Below are 20,892 nucleotides of genomic sequence, written 5' to 3'. Positions count from 1 at the left end.
GAGGGGTACCTTCCCTTTTCATTATTTATTCCTTTTTTCCCCCTTGATTATATTGGGTAATATTGCCTATAAAATTTCTACTTTTGTAAATCAGCTTAGGTATCCTTTAGGACCAAAGATAGGATTAACTTGTATAAATACTCCATTTAAATACAAAAGAAAGATAGTGATGACATGTCACACTGCATACATCTTTCAGGTCAAATTTGTTGGGTTTTTTTTTGTTGTTGTTGTTCATTTGGTTGTCTTTTTATTTTATTTTATTGTTCTTTTTTTTTTATTGGTCGTTCATAACATTACATAGTTCTTAATACATCATATTACACGGTTTGATTCAAGTGGATTATGAACTCCCGCTTTTACCCCGTATACAAATTGCTGTATCACTTCAGTTACCCTTCCATTGATTGACATATTGCCTTTCTAGTGTCTGATGTATTCTGCTGTCTGTCCTATTGTCTACTATCCCCCCTCCCCTCCCCTCCCCTCCCCTCCCCTCCCCTTTTCTCTCTCTACCCCTTCTACTGTAAATCATTTCTTCCATTTGTATTCTCTTGACTTACCCCTCCTTTCCTCTTATATGACATTTTGTATAACCCTGAGGATCGCCTTCCATTTCCATGCAATTTCCCTTCTCACTCCCTTTCCCTCCCACCTCTCATCCCTGTTTACTGTAAATATTCTTCTCAAGCTCTTCGTCCCTACCCTGTCCTTGTTTACACCCCTTATATCAAAGGAGTCATTTGGTATTTGTTTTTTAAAGATTGACTAGCTTCACTTAGCATAATCTGCTCTAATGCCATCCATTTCCCTCCAAATTCTATGATTTTGTCATTTTTTAATGCAGAGTAATACTCCATAGTGTATAAATGCCACATTTTTTTTATCCATTCATCTATTGAAGGGCATCTAGGCTGGTTCCACAGTCTTGCTATCGTGAATTGAGCTGCTATGAACATCGATGTAGCAGTGTCCCTGTAGCATGCTCTTGTTAGGGCTTTAGGGAATAGACCGAGAAGGGGAATAGCTGGGTCAAATGGTGGTTCCATTCCCAGCTTTCCGAGAAATCTCCATACTGCTTTCCAAATTGGCTGCACCAATTTGCAGTCCCACCAGCAATGAACAAGAGTGCCCTTTTCCCCGCATCCTCTCCAGCACTTATTGTTGTTTGACTTCCTAATGGCTGCCAGTCTTACTGGAGTGAGATGGTATCTTAGGGTAGTTTTGATTTGCATTTCTCTGACTGCTAGCGATGGTGAGCATTTTTTCATGTACTTGTTGATTGATTGTATGTCCTCCTCTGAGAAGTGTCTGTTCAGGTCCTTGGCCCATTTATTGATTGGGTTATTTGTTATCTTATTGTCTAATTTTTTGAGTTCTTTGTATATTCTGGTTATTAGGGCTCTATCTGAAGTGTGTGGAGTAAAGATTTGTTCCCAGGATGTAGGCTCCCTATTTATCTCTCTTATTGTTTCTTTTGCTGAGAAAAAACTTTTTAGTTTGAGTAAGTCCCATTTGTTGATTCTAGTTGTTAACTCTAGCGCTATGGGTGTCCTATTGAGGAATTTGGAGCCCGATCCCACAGCGTGTAGATCATAACCGACTTTTTCTTCTATCAGATGCCGTGTCTCTGATTTCATATCAAGCTCCTTGATCCATTTTGAGTTAACTTTTGTGCACGGCGAGAGATAGGGATTCAGATTCATTTTGGTGCAAATGGATTTCCAGTTTTCCCAGCACCATTTGTTGAAGATGCTATCCTTCCTCCATTGCATGCTTTTAGCCCCTTTATCAAATATAAGATAGTTGTAGTTTTGTGGATTGGTTACTGTGTCCTCTATTCTGTACCATTGGTCCACCCGCCTGTTTTGGTACCAGTACCATGCTGTTTTTGTTACTATTGCTCTGTAGTATAGTTTGAAGTCTGGTATCGCTATACCGCCTGATTCACACTTCCTGCTTAGTATTGTTTTTGCTATTCTGGGTCTTTTATTATTCCATATGAATTTCATGATTCTTTTATCTATTTCTACAAGATATGCTGTTGGGATTTTGATTGGCATTGCATTGAACTTATAGAGAACTTTTGGTAATATCGCCATTTTGATGATGTTAGTTCTGCCTATCCATGAGCAGGGTATGTTTTTCCATCTTCTAAGGTCTTCTTCTATGTCTTTCTTTAGGGTTCTGTAATTTTCATTGTATAAATCTTTCACCTCTTTTGTTAGGTTGATTCCCAAGTATTTTATTTTTTGGGGGGATATTGTGAATGGAGTAGTTGTCCTCATTTCCGTTTCAGAGGATTTGTCGCTGATATACAGGAATGCCTTTGATTTATGCGTGTTGATCTTATATCCTGCCACTTTGCTGAATTCATTTATTAGCTCTAATAGCTTCTTTGTAGACCCTTTTGGGTCTGCTAGGTATAGAATCATATCATCTGCAAATAGTGATAATTTAAGTTCTTCTTTTCCTATTTTTATGCCTTTAATTTCTTTTGACTGTCTAATTGCTCTGGCCAGTGTTTCGAGGACTATGTTGAACAGAAGTGGTGAGAGAGGGCATCCCTGTCTTGTACCAGATCTTAGAGGGAATGCCTTCAATTTTTCTCCATTCAGAATGATGCTGGCCTGTGGCTTATCATAGATTGCTTTTACAATGTTGAGGTATGATCCTGTTATCCCTAATTTTTCTAGCGTTTTGAACATAAAGGGATGCTGTACTTTGTCGAATGCTTTTTCTGCATCTATTGAGATGATCATATGGTTCTTATTTTTAAGTCTATTGATGTGGTGAATAACATTTATTGATTTCCGTATATTGAACCAGCCTTGCATCCCAGGGATGAATCCTACTTGATCATGATGTATAATTTTTTTGATATGTATTTGAATCCGATTCGCCAGAATTTTATTGAGGATTTTTGCGTCAAGGTTCATTAGAGATATTGGTCTGTAGTTTTCCTTCTTTGATGTGTCTTTGTCTGGTTTCGGAATCAGGGTGATGTTGGCCTCGTAGAATGAATTTGGAAGTTCTCCCTCTTTTTCTATTTCCTGAAATAGCTTGAAAAGTATTGGTGTTAGTTCCTCTTTAAAGGTTTTGTAAAACTCTGCTGTATACCCATCCGGTCCTGGGCTTTTCTTAGTTGGTAGTCTTTTGATGGTTTCTTCTATTTCCTCTATTGTTATTGGTCTGTTTAGGTTGTCTATATCCTCCTGGCTCAATCTGGGCAGATCGTAAGACTCAAGGAATTTATCTATGCCTTCACTATCTTCTATTTTATTGGAGTATAAGGATTCAAAGTAATTTCTGATTATCTTCTGTATTTCTGAAGTGTCTGTTGTGATATTGCCTTTTTCATCCCGTATGCTAGTAATTTGGGTTCTCTCTCTTCTTCTCTTCGTTAGCATGGCTAAGGGTCTGTCAATTTTATTTATTTTTTCAAAGAACCAGCTTTTGGTTTTGTCAATTTTTTCAATTGTTTCTTTTGTTTCAATTTCATTAATTTCAGCTCTGATTTTAATTATTTCTTGCCTTCTACTTCTTTTGCTGTTGTTTTGCTCTTCTTTTTCTAGGATTTTGAGATGAAGTATGAGATCATTTATTTGTTGGTTTTTTCTTTTTTTGAGGAATGAACTCCAAGCAATGAATTTTCCTCTTAGAACTGCTTTCAATGTGTCCCATAGATTCCGATATGTTGTGTCTGTGTTTTCATTTAACTCTAGGAATTTTTTAATTTCCTCCTTGATGTCTTCTAAAACCCATTGATCACTCAGCAACCTATTGTTCATTCTCCAGGTGATGCTTGCTTTTTCCTTTCTTCTTTTATCATTGATTTTCAGTTTCATTCCATTATGATCAGATAAGATGCATGGTATTATCTCTACCCCTTTGTATTGTCTAAGAGTTGCCCTGTGACATAGTATATGGTCTATTTTTGAGAAGGTTCCATGTGCTGCTGAGAAAAAAGTGTAGCTACTTGATGTTGGGTGGTATAGTCTATATATGTCAATTAAGTCTAGGTTGTTAATTGTGTTATTGAGTTCTATAGTTTCCTTATTTAACTTTTGTTTGGAAGATCTGTCCAGTGGTGAGAGAGGTGTGTTGAAGTCTCCCATGATTATTGTATGTTGGTCTATTAGACTCTTGAACTTGAGAAGAGTTTGCTTGATGAACACAGCTGCACCATTATTTGGGGCATATATATTTATGATTGTTATGTCTTGTTGGTGTATGGTTCCCTTGAGCAGTATGAAGTGTCCTTCTATATCCCTTTTGATTAGCTTTGGCTTGAAATCTATTTTATTAGATATGAGTATGGACACTCCTGCTTGTTTCCGCGGTCCATATGAGTGATATGATTTTTCCCAACCTTTCACCTTCAGTCTATGTATATCTTTTCCTATCAAATGCGTCTCCTGTAGACAGCATATTGTTGGGTCTTGTTTTTTGATCCATTCTACTAGCCTGTGTCTCTTAATTGGTGAGTTTAAGCCATTAACATTTAGGGTTATTATTGAGATATGGTTTGTTCTTCTATCCATATTTGTTTATTGATGTTACTAAACCTGATTTGTTATCCTCTTTGACTACTTTCCCCCCTTTACTGTCCTACCTCCCATTGTTGGTTTTCAATGTTATTTTCCATTTCCTCTTCCTGTAATGTTTTGCCAAGGATTTTTTGAAGAGATGGTTTTCTAGCTGCGAATTCTTTTAACTTTTGTTTATTGTGGAAGGTTTTAATTTCATCTTCTAACCTGAAGCTTAATTTCGCCGGATACACGATTCTTGGTTGGAGCCCATTGTCTTTCAGTGTTTGAAATATGTTATTCCAGGATCTTCTAGCTTTCAGAGTCTGTGTTGAGAGATCAGCTGTTATCCTGATTGGTTTACCCCTAAATGTAATCTGCTTTCTTTCTCTTGCAGCTTTTAAAATTCTCTCCTTATTCTGTATGTTGGACATCTTCATTATAATGTGTCTAGGTGTGGATCTCTTATGATTTTGCACATTCGGCGTCCTGTAGGCTTCTAGGATTTGGGATTCTGTCTCAATCTTCAATTCTGGGAAGTTTTCTCGTATTATTTCACTGAATAGACTGTTTATTCCTTTGGAATGGAGCTCTGTGCCTTCCTGTATCCCAATGACTCTTAAATTTGGTCTTTTGATATTGTCCCATAATTCTTGGATGTTCTGCTCATGGTTTCTTAGCAGACTTGCTGAGCTGTCTATGTTCTTTTCCAGTTGAAATACTTTGTCTTCATTGTCTGATGTTCTCTCTTCTAAGTGATCTACTCTGCTGGTAGTATTCTCAATTGAGTTTTTAAGTTGGTTTATTGTTTCCTGCATTTCTAGAATTTCAATTTGTTTGTTTTTTATTACCTCTATCTCCCTGTGAAATTGATCTTTTACTTCCTGGATTTGTTTGTCAATGTGATCTTTCATTGTCTGATTTTGCTGTCTCATGTCTTCCTTGAGACTCCAGATCATCTGAAGCATATATATCCTGAACTCTTTATCTGATATTCCATCTGTTGCAGCTATTACCTCTTCTAAAGTTGAGTTGACCTGCATTGCTTGTGGTCCTTTCTTTCCTTGTCTTTTCATACTGCTCGAGTTTCTTTCTGCTTGGTGCAACTGTTGTGTTTTGAAATTTACCCCCTATTTATTTATGTTGCTCTTGTATACTTGAAAAGTCTCCCTTGCAGGTGCGGGCGGCGGCTGTGCCCCTACTCCAATTGAGGTGACGTGTCTACCACGCTGGCGGCTCTCTGGGCCTGTTCCGGGAGTGGAAGGCGGCTCTGCTCTGTCCCTATTCCAATTGGGGTGTCGTGACTACAATGCTGGCAGGTCGCTGGGCCTGTTCCGGGCGTGGGCGGTGGGCTTGGCTGGCGGGATTCCACCTAATGGCAGTCCCTAACCTCCCTGCTTGCTAGTTAATGGCTTCTCTGAGGCGCCACGCCTTCTGTAGCTGCGGGGCAGGCCGCGCGAATCAGTTGGCCTGGATCTCCGGGGTCCTGCTGCTGGCTGTTTTGATGTTGCAAGCTGTTGGAGAGTGGTGGTGTATTCTTCAGCTTTCCCGGATGGTGGCCGCTGACTGCCTGGATGGAGTGTCCGCTGTTTTGATGTTGCACTCTGAAGGAGAGTGGCGGTGTATCCTTCAGCTTTCCCGGATGGTGGCCGCTGACTGCCTCGGTGGAGTGTCCGCTGTGGGGGATGGGACTGTACCGCTTCCTTCCCCTTCTGAGATCCCGTGCTCGGCCCAAGGGTCCGTGTGGGCTTGGCTGGTGGGATTCCACCTAATGGCCTTCCCTAACCTCCCTGCTTGCCAATTAATGGCTTCACTGAGGCGCCACGCCTTCTGTAGCCGCAGGGCAGGCCACGCGAATCAGTTGGCCTGGATCTCCGGGGCCCTGCTGCAGGCTGCTGGGATCCCTAGCACTCTATCACTTTGATTTTTTCTGCTTGCCCCTCCCCCAGCGCTGGCTAGCCAGGTTTCGTTTTGGCTGCTACTGGGAGGAGGGGTTGGAGGTCAGGTGTCTCTGGTTTCCCCCTAGTCTGTATGGAGGCTCAGCTTGATACTCCCTCTCCCGGCAAGCCTAGGAGAGATTTTATGCGAATTCCCGCTGTCTGGGGGGTGAGCTGAATGACACCGACCTGTTTTGATGTTGCACTCTGAAGGAGAGTGGCGGTGTATCCTTCAGCTTTCCCGGATGGTGGCCGCTGACTGCCTTGGTGGAGTGTCCGCTGTGGGGGATGTTTATTGTTCTTTTTGTTGTTTTCCTTCTGTGCAGGAGATCAAGCCTTGGCCCTTCAGCATTTGAAGCAAGGCTTCAACCACCAACTTACACCCAGCCCAAAATCTCCTGTTATATTTTTTACTACATTCTCTGACTAGATTTTGCTTTAGATTTTTAATTTCTTGACTGGTAAACATGGTTTGTGGTTGTTATACCTATAAATTACCTTTATCTTTACATAATATTGATACTTGCCCTATTTGGTCTGCTATCAATACTGCCAGACTTGTCTTCTATAGGATTGTATTTGGCTCTATCTCTTCACACAGCCTCTAAATCCTAACCTTTCTTTATCACTTTGTTTAGTGTGGGTTTCTTTTTTCCTTCTTTTCTTTTTGGCACTGAGGATTGAATCCAGGGCAACTCCACCACTGAGCTGCATTCCCCCCACCCCAACCTTTTTGTTTTCATTTTGAAACAGGGTCTCACCACATTGCTGAAGCTGGCTTCAAACTTGTGCTTCTCCTGCCTCAGCCTCCCAAGTAGTTGGGATTACAGGCTGTGCCACACTGCTCAGCTAAAATGGGTTTCTTGAGTAACATGTTTGGGTTTTTAAAACTGTTAAACCATACTGACAGTTGTCAGTAGATTATCCTGTTTTCTGAATTCAGAGTTGCAGATAGCATCTAAAGCAGTCTGACTCTTTTTCTGCCAAAATAACTGGTTCTTCCTGTCTAGAAGAGTGTGGAGCTTGGTCAGTATCTTAGGAATTAGAACATTGCACTGCAATCTCTACTGTGTTCCTTTTTGGGTCCCTATTTCCTTGGAACTCAAAGAATGCTTTCTATTGGAAAATAAAATCTTTCTTGGCTCTGTAAGATTTTTCTTCACCTATTTGTTTAAGTATTGTCTCTCCTCTTATTGCTTTTTTTTCATGAAATTCCTATTTATTTATATATTACAACTTATGGATCTATCTTTCTGGTCCTCTTATATTTACTGTTATCGTTTCTGTCTGTAAATTTTTGCTGTTTTGTGGGTTTTTTTTTTTTTCACTTGTTCTTCCTGACCTCTGTTCACTTCTCAATTTTGTCCTATTTTCCTCCTATATCTGCTGTATTTTTAAACCTAAAAAACACGTTCTTGAGTTCCAGCTGTAGCAGTTTGATGCCCTAACTGGAGCCCTCTGATTGCACTCACTACTTTTCTGTTCGAGTTGCCACATACACCTCTAGCCGTTCTATTTTGCCAGCAGCTTCCTGTTCTGGGTACTGTGTTCTTTCTTCCACTTTCTGGCTGTTATTTTGCCTACCTGCAGTATTATTCTCCCTGAAGCCAGGTCTTGACCACAGCCATCCTATAAAACTAGGAGGCCCCGTGGTCTCCCATTTTGTAGACCAACAAGTTATCAGGTGGAAACTTCCTGGCTCCCCAGTTCCCTTAGTTTTGAAGGTTAACTTTTTCCCATTCTTAAAGATATGGAAATTTGCTGGGCTCAGTGGCACACACCTGTAATCCCAGCTGCTCGGAAGGATGAGGCAGGAAGATCTCAAGTTTGAGACCCACCTGGGGAACTTGGTGATATCCTGTCACAAAATAGTAAAGGGCCGGAGGTGTATGAATTTCAAGTCTGGGGTGCTTTCCTGGCATGATGAGGTCCTGTGTTCAATCCCTGATACTGGGAGGTGGGGGAATATATATAGTTTATATGTATGTAAACTTTAGGTCACCTGTTAACTCACCAGTCACTCCTAGAGGGCCAGAGAGACCACATGGTCCTTCCTTGGAGAGTTGAGATAGCTATAGGATTATCAGATAAAATAAATTCCATAGGATATACTCATGTGAAAAGAATTTGTCATCACTGTTTTGAAATTCAAGTTTAACTGGATGTCCTGTATTCCTTGTGGTTAAATCCAGCTTTCTTAGCTACACTATTCTTTCTCATCTTTCTTCTTACCTCTGGATCTCATGGGTCAAACTTTCACAGTAAACAGAGATCTCTGATCCTTGCCTCAAGGCACCCCTCTTAGGCCCCAGCCTAAGTAAAGATTAAATAAAAATGTTTACCAGTATAACTCTACATCATGTATAACCACAAAAATGGAAAGTTATACTCCATGTGCATATGATATGTGCAAGTATATTCTACTGTCATGTGTTACTAAAAAGAACAAATACATAAAATTTTAAAGAGACTGAAAAATAAATAAATAAAAATGTTTATTTTTCTTGATATACCAGATGATAATTTGTTCAAAATAATAATAGCATTTTATTGTATTTATGTTTACTTATGGATACATGAAGTGAATGACAATAATTATATGAAGGACAAAAAGGAGAAATTAGAATTATTTTGTTATAATGTACTTGCACTATCCATGAATCAATTTAGTGTTATTTGAAAGTGCACTGGGATTAGTTTTAGCTTTAAATGTATATTGTAAACCCCAGGATCACCAAGCAAATAAGTAGGATTTTTAAAAAGCTATAAAATATGCTAAGGAAGAAAATAAAATGAAGTAATGTAAAAGGCTCAATTAAAATCACAAAAGGCTGAAAAAGAATGGAAGACAAGAATAGGAAGAATGAAAAAGGGCATAAAGAGAAAACAGTAATAAATATGGTAGATCAATAAGACTTTGAACATCAGTGTTCTAAATAAACCAGTTAAGAGACAGAGTTTGACAGAATGGATCAAAAAACAAGGTCCAAATATCTGTTGTTTATGAGAAACCCAGTTAAGACATACATGCTTAAAAGTAAATGGGTAGAGAAAGATACACCATGTTAACACTAATTGAAAGAAAGCAGGAATAGCTACATTAATTTCAGATAGGACAAACTTCAAAGCAAGGAAGTTATCAGGGATAAAGAGGGGATTACTTATGATAAGAGAGTCCATACTTCAAGAAGACATGACTATCCTTAATGTGTAGGCCCCTAACAAAGAGTATCTAAATGTGTGAAGTAAAAACTGATAGAACCACCAGGAGAAATAGAAAAACGTAATATTATATATAATCAGAGATTTCAACACTTCTCTATCAGAAATGGATAGAACCAACAGGCAGAAATTCAGGGCATAGTTGAGCTTAACAACCACATCCATCAACCGGAAATAATTGACATCTACAGATAACTTCTTCCAACAACAACAAAATGCACATTCTTTTCAGTCTCATGTGGGACATTAACCAAGACCTCAATCTGGGCCATAAAACACATCCCTGCAAGTTTTAAGACTGGAGATCCTACAAGGCTGCTCTCAGAACACATGAAATTAAACTGGAAAGTAGTAACAGAAAGATAAATATCACAGCACTTAGGGAATGAACAATATACTTTTAAATAACACAGGGGTAAAAAAAAAAAAAAGAAATCTCAAGAGAAATGTAAAAAAAAAAATTTTCCCCCAGTACTGAACCCAATTACCATTGAACTATATCCCCCAATCCTTTTTTTTTTTCTTTTTTGAGACAGGATCTAACTTGCTATTATCCTGACTCAGTTCTTGAGTAGCTGGGATTATAGGTGTGCACCACCATGCCCTGCTTAAAATTGTGTGTGTGTGTGTGTATGTGTGTGTGTGTGTGTATTTCTTTTTTTGTGCTGGAGATTTAACCCAGGAGCACTTTATCACTGAACTACATTCCCAACCCCTTTTGTTGTATTTATTTTTTGATTTGTTTTGTGAAAGGGTCTCACTAAGTTGCTTAGGGCTTCCCTAAATTGCTGAGGCTGGCCTTAAACTTGCAATATTCCTGTTTTAATCTCCCAAGCTGTTCACTACTGCACCCAACTTAAAAAAAAATTTCATAAATAAAAATACACATCAAAAATTGTAAGAAGCAGCAAAGTCGTGCTTAGAGAGAAGTTTATAGAACTGAATACTGATATTAGAACAGAAGATCTAAAATCAATCATTGACATTTCCACCTTAGACACTAAAAAATGAACAGTAAATAAAATCCAAAGGAAATAGAAGAAAAGAAATAATAAAAATTGGAGCAGAAATCAATGATAGGGAAAATAGAGCTGGGGATGTTGCTCAACGATGGAACATTTGTTCAACATGCAAGAGCCCCAGTGTTGGAGGGATTAAAAAAACAGGAACTGAGACAGAAATGGAGAAAAGAATACAAGAAAATAATAGAGAAAACCAATGGCATAAAACACAACAACAAAAAAAATGGTTCTATAAATGAAATCAATAAGCCTCTAGCCAGGCTAAGTAAGAAAAAAGAGAGAGAATACAAATTACTAATAACTGAAATGAAACAAGGGACATTATTACAGATGGCAGGACATTAAAAGCACATAATCAAGGACTAGCATGAATAACACTGTCTCATCTAACCTAGATGAAATGGAACAATTTCTTGAAAAAACTACAAGCAGAAATGGCCAATCTTAATATGTCTATATTGTTAAGAAAATTAAATTGATTAGTTAGTAACCATCCCAAACAGAAATCACCTTGCCAAGATTGGTTTACTGGTGAATTCCATCAGATACTAAGGAAGAAATGATGCCAATTGTCTATGGTCTCTTTCAAAGATAGAAGCAGAGATTACTTCTAAACTCATTCTGTGGGGCTTGCATTATCTTGATACCAAAACCAAAGGCATTGTAAGAAAAGGAAATTATGGAACAATATTTCTCAAGAACACAAATGCAAAAATCATTACTAAAATGTTAGCAAATCAAATCCAATAGTATGTAAAAAGAGGTATTGATCATAACCAGTGGGATTTATCCCAGCTATGCAGGCCTGGTTCAACATTTGAAAATCAATTAATGTAATCCATTGTATCAACAGCCTGAAGAAGAAAAATCTCAGTACATGCAGAAAGAGCATTTGAAAAAATCCAACACATTCATGACTTAAAACAAACAAACTAAAAATCTCCCATTAAACTAGGAACAAAAGGGAACTTTCTTGCCAGGCATGGTGGTGCACAGGCCTGTCATCCCAGCGGCTTAGGAGGTTGAGGCAGAAGGATCATGAGTTCAAAGCCAGCATCAGCAAAAAGTGAGGTACTAAGCAACTCAGTGAGACCCTGTTTCTAAATAAAATACAAAACAGAGCTGGGGATGTGGCTCAGTGGTCGAATGCCCCTGAGTTCAATCCCTGGTACCCCCCCCCCACAAAAAAAAAGGGAAATTTCTCAGCATGATAACGAATATCTACAAAAGACTTATACCTAGTATGATGCTTCATGGTGAGAAATGTGAATTTTTTTCCACTAAGGTCAAAAACACAGCAAAGGTGTCCCCTCTCACTACTGCTTGTCACCATCATAATAGAAGTTCTAGCAAATCCAATAAAAAATAATTTAAACATGTACAGATTGGGAAGACAGAATTAGAACTGTCTTTGTTCACAAATGACATGATTGTCTATGTAGAACATTCAAGATCATTGAGTTTTTAAATTTCTGGAACTAATAAGCAATTATAACAAGATTTCGGGACTCAAGATTAAAATATAAACACCAATCATCCTCCTGTATGCCAGCAATGAAAAAGTAATATTTGAAATTTTAAAAACACACAATACCATTAGCATTCTCTAAAATGAAATACCTAGGTATAAATCTAACAATACATTCAAGATCTATTTAAAATACAACAAAACTCGGATGAAAAATAATCCATGACATACTCAATAAATATTGAGAGATTCCAAGTTCATGTTCAGAGTAGACCACAGGCTGTTCTTTCTAATTTGATCTGTAGATTCAACACAATCAAAATCAAAATTGAAGCAAGTTGTTCCATAGATATAGATAACGTGATTTTAAAGTTTATTGGTGAAGGCAAAAGCCCCAGAATAACCAACACAAAATTGAAGGACAAGAACAAAGTTGGAGGACTGACACTATCTGGGTTCAAGACATACTGTTAAAATACAGGAATCAAGACAGGATGATATTGGTAAAAGAACAGGTCGGTAAAACAGAATAGAGTCCATAAATAGATCCACATAACTATAGTCAAATTATCTTTAGCAAAGGTAATAGAGTGGTGACTATTTGTCTCTTTAAAAAACCCAACTCACAGTGGATCAAGGACCTAGGAATTAGACCAGAGACACTGCTCCTAATAGAGGAAAAGTAGGCCCAAATTTTCATCATGTCAGATTAGGGCCCAACTTCCTTAACAAGACTCCTAAAGCACAAGAAATAGAGTCAAGAATTAATAAATGAGATGGATTCAAACTAAAAAGCTTCTTCTCAGCAAAAGAAACAATCAATGAGGTGAAGAGAGAGCCTGAATTTTGGGAGAAAATTTTTGCCACACGCATGTCAGATAGAACACTAATCTCCAGGATATATAAAGAACTCAATAAACTTAACACCAAAAAAAACAAAACAAAACAAACAAACAAACAAACAAAAAACAAATAACCCAATCAATAAATGGGCTAAGGAGCTGAACAGACACTTCTCAGAAGATATATAATCGATCAACCAATATAGGAAAAATGTTCAACATCTCTAGCAATTAGAGAAATGTAAATCACAGCTATTCCAAGATTTCATCACACGCCAGTCAGAATGGCAGCTATTAAGAATATAAACAACAACAAGTGTTGGGGAGGATGTGAGGGAAAAGGCATACTCATATATTGCTTGTGGGACTTAAAATTGGTGCAACCACTCTGGAAAGCAGTATGGAGATTCCTTAGAAAACTTGGAATGGAGCCATCATTTGACCCAGCTATCCCACTTCCCGGTCTACATCCGAAGGACTTAAAATCAGCATACTATAGTAATGCAGCCACATCAATATTTACAGCAGCTCAATTCACAATAGGCAAATTATGGAACCAACCAAGATGCCCTTCAATAGATGAATGGATAAAGAAAATGTGGTCTATATACACAATGGAATATTACTCAGCATTAAAAGAGAATAAAGTTATAACATTTGCAGGTAAATGGATGGAGATGGAGAATATTATGCTAAGCGAAGTAAGTCAATTCCAAAAAAACGAAGGCCGAATATTCTCTCTGATAAGTGGATGCTGATCCATAATGGGGTGGGGCAGAGGGGGGGAGTGGAGAAACTTTAATTGGGCAAGAAGAAGGGAGGGGAGGGAGTATGGGGACAGGAAATATGGTGGAATGTGATGGACATTATTACCCTAGGTACATGTATGACTGCACATATGGTATGACGCTACATCATGTATAATCAGAGAAATGAAAAGTTGTGCTGCAATTGTGTACAATGAATCAAAATGCATTCTGCTGTCATATATACCTAATTAAAATAAATAAGTAAATTTTTTAAAAGAGTGAAAAAATGGAACAACTGGACATTCATGTGCGAGAGAGAGAGAAAGAGAGAGAGAGAGAGAAAGAGAGAGAGAGAATTTAGACACAAGTCTTATGGCCTTCACAAAAACTAATTTGAAATGTATCACAGGCCTAAATGTAATATACAAAACTGTAAAAGGCCTAGAAGGTAACACAGCAATAACTATAGAAGATCCTGGATTTGTCAATGACTTTTAGACACAGAACCAATGGCAAATCCATGAAAGAAAGATTTGATTAGCTGGATTTTTTATTCTTTTCTTCTTCCTCCTCTTCCTCCTCCTCCTCCTCTTCTTCTTCTTCTTCATGTGTGTGTGTGTGTGTGTGTGTTTCTGTTTTTACTGGGGACTGAACCCATGATGCTCTACCATTGAGGTACATTTCTAGCCCTTTTGTCTTTTACTTTGAGACAGGGTCTTCCTCAGTTGCTTAGGGTCTTGCTAAGTTGCTGACACTGGCCTTGAATTTGCCATCCTCCTGCCTCCGCCTCCCAAGTTGCTGGTACTCACCACCATGCTTGGCTCACAAAGAACTCTTAAAACTCAACTTTAAGGAAAAAAATATTTTAAAAATAGGCCATAGACCTTAAAAAACAGTTCACTAAAGAAGATAAACAGATGGGAAAAACATCTGAAAATATGTTCTATATCATACGTCATTAGGGAATGCAAATTGAAGTGAGATATACACCTCTTTAGTAGGGAAAGAGAGAACTCTTAATGCTGAGATACATTAGTAAGTGTTTTGCAAAGAAACAGAACCTGCAAAGATTAAAAGAGATACATTTAGGCACAATGTGATGCACCATAATTCCATTGATTCTGGAGGCTGAGGCTGGAGAATCACAAGGTTGAGGTCAGTCTCTAAAACTTAGTGAGACCCTCTCTTAAAATTAAAAAAAAAAAATTAAAATGATTGGGTATATAGTGCAGTGATAGAATGCTCCTGAGTTCAATCCCCATTTCTACAAAAGAGAAAGGGTAGAGGGAAGATTATGAGATTTATTAAAGAAAATTGGCTCACCTGATTTTGGAGGCTGAGGAGTTCTACCATCTCTGTGGTCTGTCAGCTGAAGACCCAGGAAAGCTGGTGGTATAATTTACTTCACATCTGAAGGCCTGAGAACAAGGAGGACCAATGATATAAACCCCAGTCTGAGGCAGGAGATGATTTGAGATGTCCTGGCTCTAGCAGTGACCCCTCAACTGATTTGATGATACCCAACACTTCGTGGAGAGGAATCTGCTTTACTGAGTCCACTGATAACCTGCTAATGTAACCCAGCAGCACCCTTATAGAAATACACAGAAACAATGTTTAGTCTTGGTCCATTTAAATTGACACATAAAATTAACCATCAAGTATCCCTCTGTCAACTTGGCACCCGTACACATCTCCTTAATCCATACTTAATCTCCAAATAAAGACAAAAATAAGGCCATATTTCTGCCTAACAAAATGCAACTATTCCACATATAATTAAAAACATACTTCTGGGGCTGGGGTTATAGCTCCGTTGGTAGGGTGCTTGCCCTGCATGTGTAAGGCTGTGGGTTCAATCCCCAGCATCACACATACACACACACACACACACACACACACACCAAAAAAAAAAAAAAAAACATGCTTCTGGTGAAGGTGGTGGGTTAGAGGCAGGGTGCTATTCTTAGACGTTTCTCAGTTCAAGATTCAAATAGTGGAAAGACTTCTCGGTGGGGTGGGTGACTAAGGGAATTCATTGACATTCAACATTGGTCAGCCAAATAATCAGAGAGACACAGAAAGTTGGAAACTTCGTACATAATATAAGAAAAAATACATGAGAGACACACCAGCCTGGCTGGCGCTGCTGTCCCCAGCTCACTGCAGAGGGGAGGGAGAGCACAGGCAGGGGGAGAGGAAAACCAGGTGAAACAAAATTGACTTGGAGGAACCTGTGGGCCAGAGAGGGAGGCTGATTTGAACTAACCCAGAGACAGTGGGGAAGAGGGTGAGTGCAAAGCAATTCAAAGCATTTGACCACTCAGCAGAGCCCAGCCAGAATCAGTCTTCGCAGTGGCAGGAACCAGTTTTTGAATGTCTGTGCAGCAGCAATCAAGGCTGGAGATTGGGAATGCATAAAGGAAGTTGCCAGTCTGACACAGCAGTTACCTATTAGGGGACCCAGAGTGTGCCTGGACCAGTATGTTTGAAAGAGGCACAGAGAGGACTGTGCCTGTGCAGGCTGAGGACACTGAAGAGGAGAAGCCCTGTCTGTGCTGGCGTCCCATAGGAGCATCTAGAAGGATGCCAGAGACTGATCAGACAGGTGTGTCTATACTCCAGGTCTGACCCTGGTAATTCCTAACCACGGAGATGGAATATGTGAAGCCTACAAGGTTTAGACTTTTTTTTGGAGATCCCTGAGATCCAGACATCCAGCAGAGATGGCATCTCCCCAGGAACAAGAGGGTGAGGAACAAATCTTAAATATCTACCGACGGAGTTCCAAAAGCCAGACAAGACTACACCCCCAGCTACTGGAACTTCCAATTTAGAACTCCATGTGAGCTCCACTACAGGATCACACTACAAAGACTCCCCAATTATCCCATCCTATACTGGGAGATGGAAAGCTGAGAGCTACTAAATTGGCTTTGGCTCCTGGCCACCATGATGGGCAGCTTGGTAAGAAGCAGAGATGTGGGACTTAGCAACCCTCAACCCTTGACCCAAGCATTACAGAACCACGGAAAAAAAATATACAAAGAATGGCAAAACAGCATAAGCAACGAACATCTATCTACCCTTGCCAACAGTTTCGACCACCTTGGTGGAAACAAGTCGGGAGATCGGAAAAAAGGGGGTTCGGAAACAAGGGGGAATCAGAAAAAAGCTTCATGATAACAAAGATTTTTCCTCTTTTTAAAAATTTTTGATTTTATTTTTACTTTTTATTATTATTTTACTTTTTTTTTTTTTAGTTGTAGCTGGGCACAATACCTTTATTTAATTTATTTTTTTATGTGGTGCTGAGGATCAAACCCAACGCCTCACACGGGCTAGGCAAGGACTCTACCACTGAGCCACAACCCCAGCTCCTTATTTTACTTTTTTAAAACCCTTTTTTTCATTTTATATGATTGCATGAGTGTGTGTGTTCTCATGGTGAGGACAGGTTCAAAAATATACAAGCCTTCACCAAATTTTTCTTTCATTTTAATTTTTCTCTTTTTCACCCATTTACTATCTAGACGTCATTTGACTTTGTGGGGAAAAAAATTTGACATGGGTCTGATTTGTTTTGATGTTTTATTTGTTTGCTTGCTCTTATGTTGGTTTTTGTTCCTCTTATAACCATTCTTCACTCTATTCCCACACTAAAAGTCAATTTTTTCTGTTCCCTTTTCCCCTTCCTTATTTTATTACTTTTGCTTTTTAACTCCTCCACCTTTATAGTTATTGTGTTTTACCTATCTCCTCCCTCTCCTCTGTTCACTTCTTAAATATTTCAAACTGACTCTTGCCTTTCTACCATATTTTCTCTTCACTTAAGGGAACTTTAATTCCACTATCTGATGGAATTATGTAGTAAATGTAATTCCTACCCCATTAATTTTGTTGTACTAATATAGTGGATAACAAGTAAAACCCTGCTGTTTAATATCTGATCTATTTCATGGTTATCTATTGTTGGCGCTGATCTTAGACGCTGACCCCACCATTCCTATATAGGTGTTGTAAAAGTAGACATTGGACATTTATTTTAAGTTTATGCATCGTTTACATTATTGCTATTCCTTGTTCCTCCTTTCTCTAAGAGGGGCTGAGAAGTAATTGGGACATTTTGAGTTCACAGAGTAGAGAGACTCCTACCAAGAAACATTCACAACTCAGCCAAGTGACAACAAACCTCACTCCATACACAAAGTAGCCTCACTTGAACCTCAACAATACTTTATCACATAGAATAGGAGAGAGGAAACCCCCAAACCAACAACCAGGTCCCAAGTAGAAGCAACTAGTGGGGGAAAGTCAGAGCTCACTGGACATCTACTCATATATCAAAACCAGAGAGAAGTCCCTAGAGCAAAAAAAAAAATAAGTACACACCCAAGGACACATATGTAAAAGAGGAACCCATCTCAACAGATGCATAGGCCAGACCTCTGAAAACATAAGTAAGCCAGCAAACAAAATCCTCCCCCCAAATTCACAATCCCCCAACAAAGGAACCCACAGATATGGGAGAGGGTGAAATTCCAGAGAAAGACTATGAAAACATATTATTAAGATGAATGATGAACTAAAAGATCATCTAAAATCAAGAAGGGCTTGGAATGAGATATTCCAAGCTTAAAAATATTTTAAAAAATTAAAATTGCCCAGCCAGTGGGCTGGGGTTGTGGCTCAGTGGCAGAGCGTGTGCCTAGCATGTGTGAGGCAAAGGGTTCAATCCCCAGAACCATAATAAAATAAATAAACAAATAAATAAAGGTATTGTATCCATCTAAAACTAAAAAAATTTTTGAAAAAAATTATCAGCCAAGATTATTATAGCCAGCAAATCTCTCTTTCAGAACCCACAAAGAAATAAAACTTGCCATGAAAAGAATGAACTAAAAGAATTCATGTCCACTCACCCAGTTCTACAGAAAATGCTTAAAAATATGCTGCACACAAACTCAAAAACAAACCCCAAAGTCCTCAAATATATGAAGCTTATTAAAAGAAAAACTAAATGAAAATCAAGACAGAGTTAACCAGCAACCAAACCCAAAGGGCAAGGAATAATAAATATCTATCCATAAAAATACTAAATGTAAAGTATCTCAACCTATAATTAAAATATATGGGCTGGAAGAATGGATTTAAAAAGAAAATCCAACTATATGCTGTTTGCAAGAGACTTATCTAAAAGGCCAAGACATTTACAGACTAAAAGCAAAAGGATGGAAAAAGTATTCCATGCAAATAGAGTCTGAAACCAAGCATGAGTAGCTATTCTTATAAAACTGAAGAGCATATTTCAAGCAAAAATTAATCAGAAAAGACAAATAAAACCACTACATACTGGTAAAGGGAACAATTCAACAAGAAGATATAATAATAGTAAATACTTATGCCCCAAACATCAATACACCTAATTATATAAAAAATGTTTCTTGACATTAAATCCCAGTTAGACTCAAATATAATAATGCTGGACTATTTTAATACATCTCTATCACCAATAGAAGTTGGGCACAGTGGAACACTGTACCTATAATCCCAGTGGCTTGGAGGCTGAGGCAGGTAGATTGCAAGTTCAAAGTTCAGCAACTTAGCATAGCCCTAAGAAACTTAGCAAGACCCTGTCTCAAAAATTTAAAAATATATACATATAAAAAGGGGATGTTTTTCAGTGGTTGAGCACCCCTGGGTTCAATCTTGGCTACAAACAATAAAAATTAAAAAATGGATAAGTCATTTAAATAAAACCAATATGGTTATTTCAAACCTAAATAATATTATAAGTCAAATGGACCTAATAGACATCTACAAAACATTTAAAAAAACAAAAGTTAAAAAAAACACCCAGAAATAGATTAATTCACTTTCTTCTCAGCAGTTCTTAGAAACTTTTCTGAAATAGACCACATTCTAGGTCACAATGTAAATTTTAGAAAACACCAAACAATTGATAAAATTATATGCATCCTTTCATAATGGAATGAAATTAATAATTGACAGCAAGAAAAATTATAGAAGCCACATAAACACATGGAAATTGAACAATACTCTTTCAAATGAGAAATGGATCATAGAAGAAATGAGAAATGAAATGAAGAAATTCTTAGAAACAAATGAGAACAGAAATAGAACACAGAAAAATCTCTGAGGCAGTATGAAGGCAGTTCTACGAGGAAAGCTTATACCATTAAGTGCCTATGTTAAAAAAATAGAAAGATCCCAAGTAAATAATTTAATGCCATATCTCAAAGCCTTAGAAAAGGAAGAAAAAACGAATGCCAAAATTACTAAAAGACAGGAAATAATTAAAATTAGATTTTAATTTTATTAAAAATAATGAAATTGAGAATTAGAAAAATACACAAGATAAATGCAACAAAGAATTGATTCTTTGAAATGACTGATAAACTCTTAGTCAAACTAACCAAAAGAGAGAGAAGATCCAAGTCAACAAAATAAGAAGTGAAAAAGGAAATACCACCACAGAGATTTCTGAAATCCAGAGGATTATATAAATTTTGAAAATTTGTACTTCAATAAACTGGAACATCTAGAAGACATCAACAAATTTCTAGATATATATAATCTGTCCAAATTGAACTACAATGATATAGAAAACCTAAAAAGACCAATATCATGCAATGAAATTAAAACAGCAATTAAAAACTTTCCAACAAAGGAAAGTCCTAGACCAAATGAATTCTCAGCCTAGTCTACCAGATCTTTCAAGAAGAACGAACACCTGTATTCCTCAAATTATTCCATGAAATTGAAAGAGAGGGACTCCCAAATATTTGCTTAGAAGTCAGTGTAACCCTGATATCAAAACCAGACAAAGACACATCAAAGAAAGAAAACTACAGACTAATATTCCTGATGAACAAAGTTGCAAAATCCTTTATAAAATATTAGCCAACTGCATTCAATCATACATCAAGAATATAGTACACCACTGAGATGAAACTAGATTCTTCACTTCTTTGGGCAGGTGGTGTCTGTGGAAGCTACATGTATCTACAACTGAGAAGGCCCATTTTAGTGTTAGCAGCTAATCAAGGCAGCTCCAAAGATCAAAGCCAGCAAGGCCAGATTCTTCACTACCATTGAGGGA

Source organism: Urocitellus parryii, chromosome 14 (genome assembly GCF_045843805.1).
Source record: "Urocitellus parryii isolate mUroPar1 chromosome 14, mUroPar1.hap1, whole genome shotgun sequence".
NCBI lineage: Eukaryota > Metazoa > Chordata > Mammalia > Rodentia > Sciuridae > Urocitellus > Urocitellus parryii.
This window is presented reverse-complemented; position numbering follows the sequence as displayed.